This window comes from Tasmannia lanceolata, unplaced genomic scaffold (genome assembly GCF_043159265.1).
Source record: "Tasmannia lanceolata isolate RefF3 unplaced genomic scaffold, GAP_Taslan_0.1 ptg000018l, whole genome shotgun sequence".
Taxonomy (NCBI): domain Eukaryota; kingdom Viridiplantae; phylum Streptophyta; class Magnoliopsida; order Canellales; family Winteraceae; genus Tasmannia; species Tasmannia lanceolata.
In genome coordinates, this window is record NW_027518695.1 from 23,069,289 (window position 1) to 23,083,245 (window position 13,957).

General features: G+C 38.4%; 1 pseudogene; it reads left to right on the forward strand.

The window, feature by feature from the left end:
* The first annotated feature begins 3,299 nt into the window (after window positions 1-3,299).
* Window positions 3,300-4,031, forward strand: LOC143850196 (secreted RxLR effector protein 161 pseudogene; annotated as a pseudogene).
* The last annotated feature ends 9,926 nt before the right edge of the window (window positions 4,032-13,957 follow it).

The following is a 13,957-nucleotide window of genomic DNA, read 5'->3' on the forward strand; positions in this document are numbered from 1 at the left end:
TCATTTATCCTTTAGTTGGTGTTAGTGGAGTCTTTGACTCGTATTTCTTTTCCTTTAGAGAGTCTTTGACTCATATATCCTTTAGTTGGTGTTAGTGGAGTCTTTGACTCGTGTTTTTCATCTCTTTTAGAGAGTCTTTACTCATTAATCCTTTAGTTAATGTTAGTGGAGTCTTTGACTCGTATTTCTTTTCCTTTAGAGAGTCTTTGACTCATTTATCTTTTAGTTGGTGTCATTGGAGTCTTTGACTCGTATTTCCGTTTTTAGAGAGTCTTTGACTCATCTGTTTTATTTGCAGTATTATTAGAGAGTCTTTGACTTCGTTATCTCATTTCAGTGTTATCAGTTGCTCTTATTAGAGAGTCTTTGACTCTTTTATCCTTTAGTCGCTTTTATTAGAGAGTCTTTGACTCATTTATTCTCCAGTTACTGTCATTAGAGAGTCTTTGACTCATTTGCTCTTATAATAGTATTATTAGAGCATAGTTGATTTGCCGTAAGTGTTTGATAGGTAGAGAGTTCGTTTCGAACTACGTTGGCTTGATCCTCTTCCACGAGGTACGTAGTGCAGCTTGGGATCCACATCCCAAGTCCAGCCAAACCTTTAAAAATAAAAATTTTAAATCTTTCAAAGTTACAAAAATATTCAAACCATTTTCAAAAAGATCTTCCTCTAGAGTTAGGAGTATGTCCTAGCTGTTTAGGTTGTGTTCTAGAGTTAGGAGTTTGTCTTGATTTGTATTGATATGGTATGTCCTGTCGTGTGAGTGTCCCTAGAGTTAGGAGGCCTCGAGTCGATCGGTTAGACATTTAGTCGAACCGATGGCTAGACTAGGCATATAGTCAGCCCGTGGTTTTCATTAGGTTGCACAGCCTAGTTACACATAGGATTGTAGGAACCACCTGCATTAGCCTAAGGCTAATCAACTTGCATTAGTTAGGGCATATAGGGTGTCCTAAAATCCACAATTCACTGGAATTTTAATAATCATACAAGAAGCTTTAATAACTGGTTCGGTCTTTTAGATCGAGTCTAGGATAGAGGGCTAGATGTCTTAGGCATCATAATTTAGAATAGGGCATCGAACTACGTGGACTCCGATTCTTCCCGAGGCCGGGATACGTAGCGCAGCTAGGATGGATGGCCATTCTGGTCCGAGTCCAGTCCTGCATTAGAGTTAGGACTTGTCTTGTCCCGTCATACATAGCATAGATTTGTGTCTCATGTTTTGATATGTTTTCTTACTTTCTTGTACTGATACTATACCTTTGGTTGTAGCTTGCATGTGCGTGTCCACCAGAAACTTAGACACCCATTAGGCATGTCACTCATAACCTAGCTTTGCTTAGGTGACACATTTTTCATTTCATTTTACGTGTTTATTTCTCCATTCTCAGGAAATGCATGCTTAGGTAGACGATTCCTGAGGATTGTTCCCATTTCACATGATTTTTACTCAAACTTCTTTGGAATTAATGAAAATGGCATAAGAGACCAAGTGCTTGCACTCGGGCGAATTGGGGGTGCTCTCAGACCTTCCCCATTCGTAACCAGGCACGAACCCATATATATTTCTGGTTATCCATTGCACAGAGGATTTGATTTTAGGGTTCCATGGCCTATCCATGGATGGCGACTCTGAGTTATTATAGGTATGTCTCGGTTTCGAACCCCGGTTCCGGATCAAGACATATCCCTTTTTTTTATATCGCCACTCGTGCTATGCTATGAGGGTGGCATCCGTTTCGAGAGTTCCTTGGCAGAGCTCTCCTTCACATTGTGGAGATCTTAGAGGATTGCTGTGGGGACCTCGCGTCCCTCGCCGCACTCGTCCTCTCCGGATCGGGGTCCACACACGTGAGTTTTTTCTGGTACTGGTGGCTTTCATGATTATCTCTCCTCTCATGGCATTATCCATCAATCCTCTTCTGCATACACCTCGCAGCAAAATGGTGTTGCCGAAAGAAAACTGCTCTATCTACTTGAGGTGGCTCGCACTCTCTTCTTCCAGATGCATGTTCCTAAAACCTACTGGTCTGACGCCACTCTCACTGCTTGTTTCCTCTCCAATCGTCTTCCATCTTCGGTGCTTCATGGGGATTCTCCATTTCACATCGTTTATCCACATCAGGATTCATTCCCTCTTACGCCCCATGTCTTTGGCTGCATTTGTTTTGTCCATCATTTAGGACCTGGCTGCAACAAGCTTGATTCGTGTGCTCCTAGGGTGGATCGTCCCCCTACTAAAGTTCAATATCAACGTCGTCAACAACATGCACAACTTCCTCACTCCGACAAATCGTCTTCAAAGGTAGAGATCTCTTTACCTTCTCATCAGGTACCTTCATCTCCTGTCGTTGTTTATGACTCTCCTATTGCTTCAAGTACTTGTTCTCGTTCTACTACTCACTCCATTTCTAATTTTGTCTCTTATGATCGTCTAACTCTTCCTTTCAAAATCTTTGTCTTGTCTGTGTCTTCTGCTATGTTACCCCAGTCTTTGGATGAGGCTCTTCATCACCCAGGCTGGCGCGCTGCAATGGATCTTGAAATGGGAGCTCTGCATTCTAATCACACATGGGATCTAGTTTCTCTACCTGCTGGTGCTTGTTCTGTAGGATGTCGTTGGGTGTTCTCCATTAAATATCTACCTGATGGCACAATTGATCGACTGAAGGCTCGTTTGGTGGCCAAGGGCTACACTCAAACATTCGGTGTCGACTATCATGAGACGCTTTCCCCAGTGGCGAAGATTCCTTCCGTTCGGGTTCTCCTCTCCCTTGCAGTAAATAATGGATGGCATCTTCACCAGTTAGATGTGAAAAATGCTTTTCTGCATGGCGACCACCTTGAAGAGGTGTATATGGAGCAACTACCAGGTCATGTTGCTCAGGGGGAGTTGTCCTCATCAATCTGTCGCCTCAGAAAAGCAATGTATGGGTTGAAGCAATCACCGCGTGCATGGTTTGGCAGATTTAGCGAGGCAATTATGAGGTTTGGCCTCAAGCAATGTGGTTTGGATCACTCAGTATTCGGTCATCAGTCCTTAGCAGGATGCATTATGTTAATTCTATATGTCGATGACATCATTATTACAGGGAGTGACTCAGGGGGAATTCAAAAACTGAAAGCCTTCCTGCAAAAAGAGTTGGCGACAAAGGACTTGGGTCGTCTCAGATATTTTCTTGGGATAGAGGTTGCATATTCTTCTAGTGGTTTGTCTCTATCACAGAGGAAGTATGTTATGAATTTGTTAGAAGAGACATGAAATCTTGGTGTGAAACCTGTAGCTGCACCCATGGATCCAAATGTGAAACTGGTTCCAGAAGAGGGTGACTTGTTGAAGGATCCTGGTAGGTATAGAAGACTTGTGGGCAACCTTATATACCTTACGGTTACTCGCCCTGATATATCCTATGCCGTTGGGGTGGTTAGCCAGTACATAACCTCTCCTCGTACTTTGCATTGGAATGCAGTGGTTCAAATACTCAAATATCTGAAAGGTGCACCAGAAAAGGGATTATTATTCAAAAGACATGGTCATACACGAATTGAGGGGTTCTCAGATGCTGATTGGGCTAGATCCCCTGAGGATAGGAGATCGACTACTGGGTATTGTACCTTTGTTGGACATAACCCAGTTTCATGGAAAAGTAAGAAACAGGATGTCATTGCAAAATCAAGTGTAGAGGCAGAATATAGAGCCATGGCGCATACTGTGAGTGAGATTATTTGGTTGAGATCACTCCTAGCTGAGATTGGTATTGTGTTTCCTTCACCGTCACAGTTGTATTGTGACAACAAAGCAGCTATCTATATTGCGACGAATCCGGTCTTTCTTGAGAGAACAAAGCATATGGAAGTTGACTGTCATTTCATTCGTCAGAGAATCCAGAAAGGGGAGATACGCACTGTATTTACTCGTTTTGAAGAACAGTTGGCTGACATGTTTACCAAACCATTAAATAAATCAAAACTGAGTGACATATGTAACAACCTAGGAATGTACAATTTATACGTTCCAGCTTGAGGGGGAGTGTTAGAATAAGCCTATATGCTTATGTGCATTTTAGTCATTGTAGTTATTGTACAGCTTTTATTATATTAATAAAAGGGTGAGGGGGAGATACCCAACTCACACGCTTTCTCTATAATCTCTTTTGCAGTAGGTTCCATTAAAGAATGGAGGCATAGTGCTCAAGAACATGGGAGGATGAGGTTGACATGGATCTTTACTCTTTTTTTTTGAAAATAGACAAAAAATCCCTATTTAAGAGCCTTGCGCTCTGGTTCCAATTGAAAAACAACCAAGGATGGTATGGCAACCCAAGACGGGGGGAGGGGGGTGAATTGGGTTTAAAAACTTTGTAAAAAAAATATGAAATTTAAATAAGCTAAAACCAAATTTTAAACCACAAGAATAAAGATAAAACCAAATGCACAATAGAGAGAGAGGGAGAGAGAGATAGAAGAGAGTGCATCGGATGTATAGTGGTTTGCTCCTCAAACCCACGAGGCCTACTCCACTCCACCAAGACTTCTTGATGGCTTCACTATTTGACCCCTTAATAGCGGAGATCAAGCCAATTACAACGGAAGAAAGCTCTGTGTATCCTGCACTTGCTATGTGGAGGTGTCTCCGCAACTCCACACATACTCGCCAAGTTATAATTATCTTTGAAGAAAGAAAAATAAAATTCCTTCAACAGGATTACAAAAGATGAAAATAAGATGTACAAAGATTAGCCTATTTCCACTTCTTTGCTTAGAGATGAGAGAGGCACTAAAACTTGGTTGATTCACTCAGAAGGATGTTCATGATTAATCCTAGAGTGTCAAAAGTTGTTTGAATGGTTTAGAGAACCCACATATATAGTTAGAACAAAAAGCTAGCCGTTTTAGGGGCAAAGTCCTAAAAAGTAGCCGTTATAGCTCCAACGGCTATAGTTTTTATACTGCCCTGGTCGACCTAGTCAAGGGCGGTCGATTGTGCCTCCTAGACTCGCCTTTTTTTATATTTTGAACAGAATGCAACTCGTGGTCACCCAGACCTCCTAGGTCAACAAGAATTTTTTATTTTGAACAGAATGCTTTTGTGGTCGACCAAGGTGCGGTGGTCGACCGGCCCTGCCAATTTTGCATATTTTTATTTTGAACAGAATGTGTCCCGTGGTCGACCCAATTACGACAGTCGACCGAACCTACAAATTTTTGCATTTGATGTTCAACTTCTCGGTGTGTTCTCTAAGGCTTGTACCACATATTTTATAATATTTTAGGATTCTAATGGACAGTGTCTGAACCTAGTCAAGTGCCTTTAACATATCTTCAACAAAGATGGAAAATACAATATAAAATGACTTGAAACACACTTTAATCTTCTCTTGAACTTTAAGGCTTCAAGGCACCTTAACTTCTTGGATCTTCTAAGACTTTGGCACTCCAAATGCTCTCAAATTAAGCATCCAGGCCTTGATCCAAGCATCCTTGATTTGCTTACAGGCATAAATCTACAACAAAAGACAAGAAACACGTTAGTGATTAAAATTAGTTGTGTTTGGATTCATCAGAACAAAATAGGAATGCCACGGTGGGAATCATTGCGCTTACAATTAGTTTATAATACTGATAGATATGAGAGAGGAATATTTTAATATCTACATTTCATTGGATACCTCCTATAAAAAAGTTGTACCTATTATAAGTATTACTAGTGTATATCTTTACTATTTTAAGCTCGTTCCATGGATTCTTTACTTAGGTTTTATTCATTAATCCACATGATCAACTTTGTAAGAAATATATTAAACAACAGAAATTGAACACCAAGAAATGCCACTAATTGATGTGGCAAATCGATCATTGCAATTAAATGGCTGAGTCGAACTTAAAAAATTAAATTGTAGTGTACTTATATTCTTTATGTTGATTACTTATTGTATCTCATCTACATGAAGTTTATGGATTTTCTGTAATTGTAAGCCCAAGGGTCTACTCTCTTATCTTGTTTTGATGATTCTAAACACAATTGATTATGCTCTTGAATACTAATCAATTTGCCTTGAAGTGTTGTGTTAAAATAGGTTGATCATTGAAAGAACCAACACACCACATGGTCATGCTTGAAGATGTACCACACAAGAGTCAAAGGAGCTAAGTGGAGCTCACATCATCTCTCAAGCAAACATACACAGAATGGAAGATCAATTGAAAACCAGGACTAAAGAGAAGTTGAAGGTTACATAGATTTCATTGTACATCTTTTCTCTTTAGATTGGTAAGTCAAGGCAAGGTTTTTTCAAAAGAGTTTTCAAAAACACTTAAGAACTTAAATGGTTTAGTGAATGGTTATGTGGTGGACCAACATGTTGGGACCCTCATAAACATTCCAAAATTATCATAGAAATTGAGTTCCAAAAGCCCAAAATCAAATAAGCAATAAAAACATAAAAATCTGCTTATTTTAAGCTTCTCGAAACTCCGAGATTCTTCTCGAAGCTCCGAGCTCGGAACTCCGAGAAATGGTCCAGTAGTTTTTTACAACTTCTGGTCATTCTCTCGGAACTCCGAGAAATGGTCCAGTAGATATTTCCTTCTTCTGGCCGTTCTCTCGGAACTCCGAGAATTTCTCGGAGCTCTGAGAATGGTTCTCGGAACTCCGAGAACGTCGCGACAGCTGAGAAAAGAGCCGTTGGCTCTTGAATTAAAAATTAGTTTTTGAATTCTTTAATCCCAAACAGTCATATTTTGTTGAGAAGCTATATATACACCTTCAAGAGGATTATTTTTCTCTCTTGAATATTTGGAAAAACCTCCTTAAGCATTCAAACAAACTTGCAACCCATTTGAGCTTAAGAATTTGTTTTCTCGCCAAACTTGCCTTGCACATGCAAATCTTTTGAGTTTGGATTTAGGGCTTTCAACTTGCAACCTACTTTGGAGAAGTATTCAAGGGACTACAACGTGCATCAAGCTTTCAAGAGAAGTCAAGCTATTCATCTTCTTTTCTTGTAAAGGTGGCTAGGGCATCCAATCTTAATACCCTAGGGAGTATCGCTTAGAACTCGGCGAAGAAGGAGAGTCGGTGTAAAGGTGTCAAGGGCATCCTCATTTAATATCCCTTGGAAGTGTAATCGCCTCAGAGCCGGGCATCGTGGAGGTCTCGCATAGTGGAAATCCTTAAGGACGATCTTAAGAAGAGTAGAGTAGGGCTTTGCCCGAACCACTATATATCGGTGTGTTCTTTCTTTTTCTTGCACTCTCATTCTTGATTTTGGTTTGGCGTTTCATTTTGTTTTGATCTCATTTGAACTAAACAAAATCTAATCAAGAGAAGAAAATTCAAATTAGGTTCAATACTTAAATTTAAAAAGGCATAATTTAGTGTTAAAACCAATTCCGCCCCCCCTCTTGTTTATTTCAATTGGTATCAGAGCCTAGTCTCTACCTTATTTAAAACCCTAACCGGTCTAGAGAAAAGATTCTAAAAATGGCAAACTACCCTCAACACCATGAAGGATACTCAAACACTAGGCCACCCTATTTTGATGGAACCAACTATGGATTTTGGAAAATCAAAATGAAAATCTTCTTAACTCAAGATTACCAAATGTGGAGAGCCATTCACAATGGATATACATTGCCCACTAGAAATCTAAATGATTGGACCGAAACCGAACAACAAGCCTCTAACTACAATGCCAAAGCCATGAATTCCCTAATTTGTGCTTTGTCACCCGGAGAATTCAATAGAGTTTCAAATTTGAACTCGGTAAAGGAAATTTGGGACATCCTAGAAGTTACACATGAGAGAACAAACCAAGTTAAGGAATCTAAAATGAATCATATATTTAGGCAATATGAACTCTTTCAAATGACACCCGATGAAACTATTGCCGACATGTACACTAGATTCACTAACCTAGTAAATGGACTAAGGGGACTTGGAAAATAATTTTCAAATAGAGATTTAGTGACCAAAATCTTTAGATCCCTACCTTTGTCATGGGAATCCAAAACTTCCGCAATCACCGAAGCCAAGGACATGAACACATTAAACCTAGATGAACTAATAGGATCCTTGATAACCCATGAGATGATTTTCAAAACAAAAACACCCGAAATTGAAGATAAAATTGAAAAAGAAAAAGGTGTTGCTTTTGCTTACAATGTAGGTGATAACGAAGAGGCAAAGGAAGACATGGAAGATGAAGTAGCCCTCCTAACAAGAAGGATCAAGTTCTTGCAAAGGAATATGGGAGGCATGAAAAATAGAAGAACCAATCCTCCATTCAAGAAGAAAGAAGAGCTCGGTGACGGATCTTCTCAACCTCGATGCTATGGATGCAAGAAACTTGGACACATTCTCCCGGATTGTCCACTCAGCAATGAGCCTACCCCAAATAATCATTTCAAGAGAAGAGAAGGCAAGAAAGGAATGACTGCCACATGGGATGAGGAAAATGAAAGTGAAGGTGAACCAAATGATGGAGAAGATTGCTTAATAGAAAAAAATGTTTGCTTCATGGCCTCAACAAATGACAATCAAGAGGTAAATACTTTAAATGATGTCATTATTTTAAAAGAAGTTCTTGATTCCTTGCAAAATGTACATGATGAACTTGAAATTGAATTTGATAAAAATGCATCACTTAAAAATTCTCTTTTTAACATGACAAAAGAATTTGGTTGGTTAAAGAAAGATCATGAATTTTTAGATGATGAAAATAAAAAATATAAAGTTTAAATTCATGATTTAAATGCTACCATCAAGATTTTAAATGAAAATCGACAAGAGCTATCTATTGAAAACAACAAGCTAAAGCATGAAAATAGTAAACTATCTCATGAACATGATGAACTAAAGAAACTTTTTGAAAAATTTGAACATAGTTCACTAAAATTGGATAAGCTTGTTAATATTCAAAGATTGTCACATGATAAAAGTGGACTTGGACATAAATGGAATACTACAATATCAAACTATAAAAACAAATTTGTAAAGTCTTCTTCTAGTGGTACTAAAACTTATTTTTAGTGTGGTCTAGAAGGACATTATAAAGTTGCTTGGATATATACTAAACAAGATAAAATCAAATTGAACTCTAAAGTGAAAATAAATGAACTTAGCAAGATTAGAAAGATTTGGGTACCTAAAGGATCTCACTTGCCTATTCATATGTAGGTATGCCTTAAAAGCCATAACAAGAAGAACACATGGTACCTTGATAGTGGATGCTCTAGACACATGACAGGAGACCTCACTCAATTTGCATCCCTATCACTCAAGGGTGGTGGAGATGTTACCTTTGGAGATGAAAAGAAAAGAAAAGTCAAAGGAGAAGGCACCATAGATAACTCTACCTCTCCCATACATGATGTACTTTATGTTGATGGCTTATCCCATAATCTTATTAGCATTAGTCAATTGTGTGACAATAGTTTTGAAGTAGTCTTCAACCCTGACAAATGCATTGTTAAAAATAAGATAGATGGAAAAGTGAAATTCATAGGTTCTAGAGACAATAACATTTACACTATTGGACTAGATGATCTTAGACTCCAAAATGTGACTTGTCTTAATGCCATTAGTGAAGATTCTTGGTTGTGGCATAGGAGGTTGGGTCATGCCGGAATGGATCTCATTTCGACCCTCTCCTCAAAAGACATTGTTAGAGGATTGCCTAAGTTCAAATACATCAAAGATCACATTTGTAGAACGTGTCAATTAGACAAACAATTGAAGAGCTCATTTGCCCCTAAAAATATGATTTCAACCACCTACCCCTTGCAACTACTTCATATGGATCTTTTTGGACCAATGAAGACAAGTAGCCTAGGTGGAAAGAGATACGTGTTTGTAGTTGTGGATGACTACTCACGATTTACATGGGACATATTTTTAGCACATAAAGATGAAACCTATGAAAATTTTCTTAAGTTGTGTAATCAAATCCAAAATGAAAACGGTGTTGCCATATCTTACATTAGGAGTGACCATGGAACGGAATTTGAAAATGTACACTTTGACACTTACTGTAATGAACATGGCATCAAACACAATTTTTCGGCACCTAGGACACCTTAACAAAATGGGGTTGTAGAAAGAAAGAACCGAACCCTCCAAGAAATGGCTAGAACTATGTTGCATGAGAATGATCTCCCTAGATACTTTTGGGCAGAGGCGGTTAGCACCGCTTGCTATATCATAAATAGGGTATATATGAGGCCAATTTCTAAGAAAATACCTTATGAGCTTTGGAAAAACTTGAAACCAAATATAAGCTATTTTAGAATGTTTGGTTGTAAATGCTATATCTTGAACATTAAAGATAACTTACACAAATTTGATAAGAAGTCGGATGATGGCATATTCTTAGGATATTCTACACATAGCAAGGCATATAGAGTATTTAATAGAAGAAGCCTAGTTGTAGAAGAATCCATGCATGTGACATTTGATGAAAGAGAGCCAACACCTCAAGAAATGCCACATGATGAGGATGAACCTATTGAACATCTCTTACCTAAGACAAATGCTTCTCCCCATGCATCTACAAGTAATACATTACCTAGTGAGGAAGTTGAGAATGTAGATGATGACTCATTGCCTAGGGATAGGAGAATATTGGTAGATCATCCTGAATCCCAAATCTTAGGTGATGCTACATTGCCGGTAAGAACTAGATCATACTATCGAAGTGTGAGTAATAACTTGGCGCTCCTATCCAAATTAGAACCTAAGTCCATCAAGGAAGCCGAAAAGGATGAATATTGGTTGATGGCAATGCAAGAAGAGTTGAGTTAATTCGAAAGGAACAAGGTGTGGAGGCTAGTGCCTAGGCCTAGTGATCATCCAGTCATTGGCACGAGATGGGTGTATAGAAACAAAATTGATGAAAATGGAATTATCACTAGAAATAAAGCTAGGCTTGTAGCCCAAGGGTACAATCAGGAGGAAAGAATAGACTATGATGAGACATTTGCTCCTGATGGATTCTATTTGTCTCTTTCTTCGATGGAAGGGAAAAGAAAATTCCATTGCAGTTGCAGCCTGCAATCCGAACTGAGGACGGGTTTTTGGAGTTAGCTCCGTATGGAAGCTATTAGGATACTCTTGGCATATGCATCTCATAAAGGATTTAAACTATATCAAATGGATGTCAAAAGGGCCTTCCTAAACGGCTATATCCAAGAGGAAGTGTATGTTGAACAACCTCCAGGTTTTGAAGACTACAAACATCCAAATCATGTCTTCAGGCTTGATAAAACTTTATATGGGTTGAAGCAAGCCCCTAGAGCTTGGTATGAGAAGCTTTGCACTTTCCTAGTGGAAAAAGATTTTGAAATGGGAAAGGTGGATACAACATTATTTATCAAAAGAGAAAATCAAGATATCCTCCTTGTCCAGATTTATGTGGATGATACCATCTGTGGCTCAACTAATCAAAAAATGTGTGATAAATTTGCAACTCTAACGAAAAATGAATTTGAAATGAGCATGATGGGTGAGTTAACCTACTTCTTAGGACTCCAAATTAAACAATACCAAAATGGGATATTTATAAATCAAGAAAAATATACAAATGAGTTATTAAAGAAGTATGGCATGGATAGCAGTAAGACATCAAGAATTCTCATTAGTACAACTGCTAAGCTAGAAAATGATGAATTTGGCAAATCTGTGGACCAAAAGATGTATAGGGGTATGATAGGTAGCTTACTCTATTTGACAGCCAGCAGACCGGACATTATGTTTACTGTCTGTCTCTGTGCTCGATTTCAATCGGATCCAAAGGAGTCTCACCTATCTGCAGTCAAAAAGATCTTCAAATACTTAAGATGAACCCAAAGTCTGGGACTATGGTATGAGAGATCTACTGCCTTCACTCTCATTGGATATTCGGATGCAGACTTTGCTGGATGTAGAGTGGATAGGAAAAGCACTAGTGGGACTTGTCAATTCTTGGGCAAATCACTTGTTTCTTGGTTTAGCAAGAAATAAAATTCAGTAGCTCTGTCCACAACAGAAGCAGAATATGTGGCAGTTGAAGCTTGCTGTGCACAAGTCCTATGGATGAAAGCACATTGATGGACTATGGAATTAAAATGAAAAATATTCTCATCCAATGTGACAATACTAGTGCTATAAGCTTGACAAAGAACCCATACAACACTCTAAAACAAAACATATTGAGATTAGGCACCACTTCATTAGAGATCACTCACAAAAAGATGATATTTGCTTAAAATATATCAACACTGAGGAACAATTGGCTGATATCTTTACAAAACCCCTTAGTGATGATAGAATATGTTATATCCGAAGTGCCTTGAACATTTGGAGTGCGGATCAAGTCAAAGAAATTGCCAAATAAATACTATGTGCCTTTCACCAGCTTATCTATATAGTATATACATATCATCCTTGTTTGGTAATATCTGCATGAATGAGATGTCAAACATTAATTTTAAAAATCACTCAATTGGTACTCTTAGCCCTCTTAGTTCTCTAAGATGGAGAGGTACCTTCACCTTAATCAAAATACCTAACAATTTGACAATATGTCAACATCTCGATCATGAACAGGTATATGTGCATTACTTGGCTACATATTTTTATACCATAAGCATTGATTTAGGGGGAATACCTAACTCAATCTTCATTTACTCCTAAATTGTTGTACATTTTAGTTCGCCCTTTCTGTTGATGACAAAAGGGGGAGAAGTTTGAAATTGATTTTCTATTCAATTGCCTATATGCACCATATGCTTTTAATTTGTATCATTTATCATTGTGCATATATTGAAGGGGAGTTCCTGCATTCACTTGTCTATTATGTCACTCCACACACACCTCGTAATCAATTTTGTTTGTCATCATCAAAAAGGGGGAGATTGTAGGCCCAAGGATCTACTCTCCTATCTTGTTTTGATGATTCTAAACACAATTGATTATGCTCTTGAATACTAATCAATTTGCCTTGAAGTGTTGTGTTAAGATAGGTTGATCATTGAAAGAACCAACACACCACATGGTCATGCTTGAAGATGTACCACACAAGAGTCAAAGGAGCTAAATGGAGCTCACATCATCTCTCAAGCAAACATACACAAAATGGAAGATCAATTGAAGACCAAGACTAAAGAGAAGTTGAAGGTTACATAGATTTCATTGTACATCTTTTCTCTTTAGATTGCTAAGTCAAGGCAAGGTTTTTTCAAAAGAGTTTTCAAAACAACTTAAGAACTTAAATGGTTTAGTGAATGGTTATGTGGTGGACCAACATGTTGGGACCCTCATAAACATTCTAAAATTATCATAGGAATTGAGTTCCAAAAGCCCAAAATCAAATAAGTAATAAAAACATAAAAATCTGCTTATTTTAGGCTTCTCGGAGCTCCGAGCTCGGAACTCTGAGAAATGGTCCAGTAGTTTTTTACAACTTCTGGTCATTCTCTCGGAACTCCAAGAAATTTTCTCGGAACTCCGAGAAATGGTCCAGAAGAATTTTCCTTCTTCTGGTTGTTCTCTCGGAACTCCGAGAATTTGTCTCCGAACTCCGAGCATTTCTCGGAGCTCCGAGAATGGTTCTCGGAACTCCGAGAACGTCGCGACAGCTGAGAAAAGAGCTGTTGGCTCTTGAATTAAAAATTGGTTTTTGAATTCTTTAATCCCAAACGGTCATATTTTGTTGAGAAGCTATATATACACCTTCAAGAGGATTATTTTTCTCTCTTGAATATTTGAAAAAACCTCCTTAAGCATTCAAACAAACTTGCAACCTAGTTGAGCTTAAGAATTTGTTTTCTCCCCAAACTTGCCTTGCACTTGCAAATTTTTTGAGTTTGGATTTAGGGCTTTCAACTTGCAACCTACTTTGGAGAAGCATTCAAGAGACTACAACGTGCATCAAGCTTTCAAGAGAAGCCAAGCTATTCATCTTCTTTTCTTGT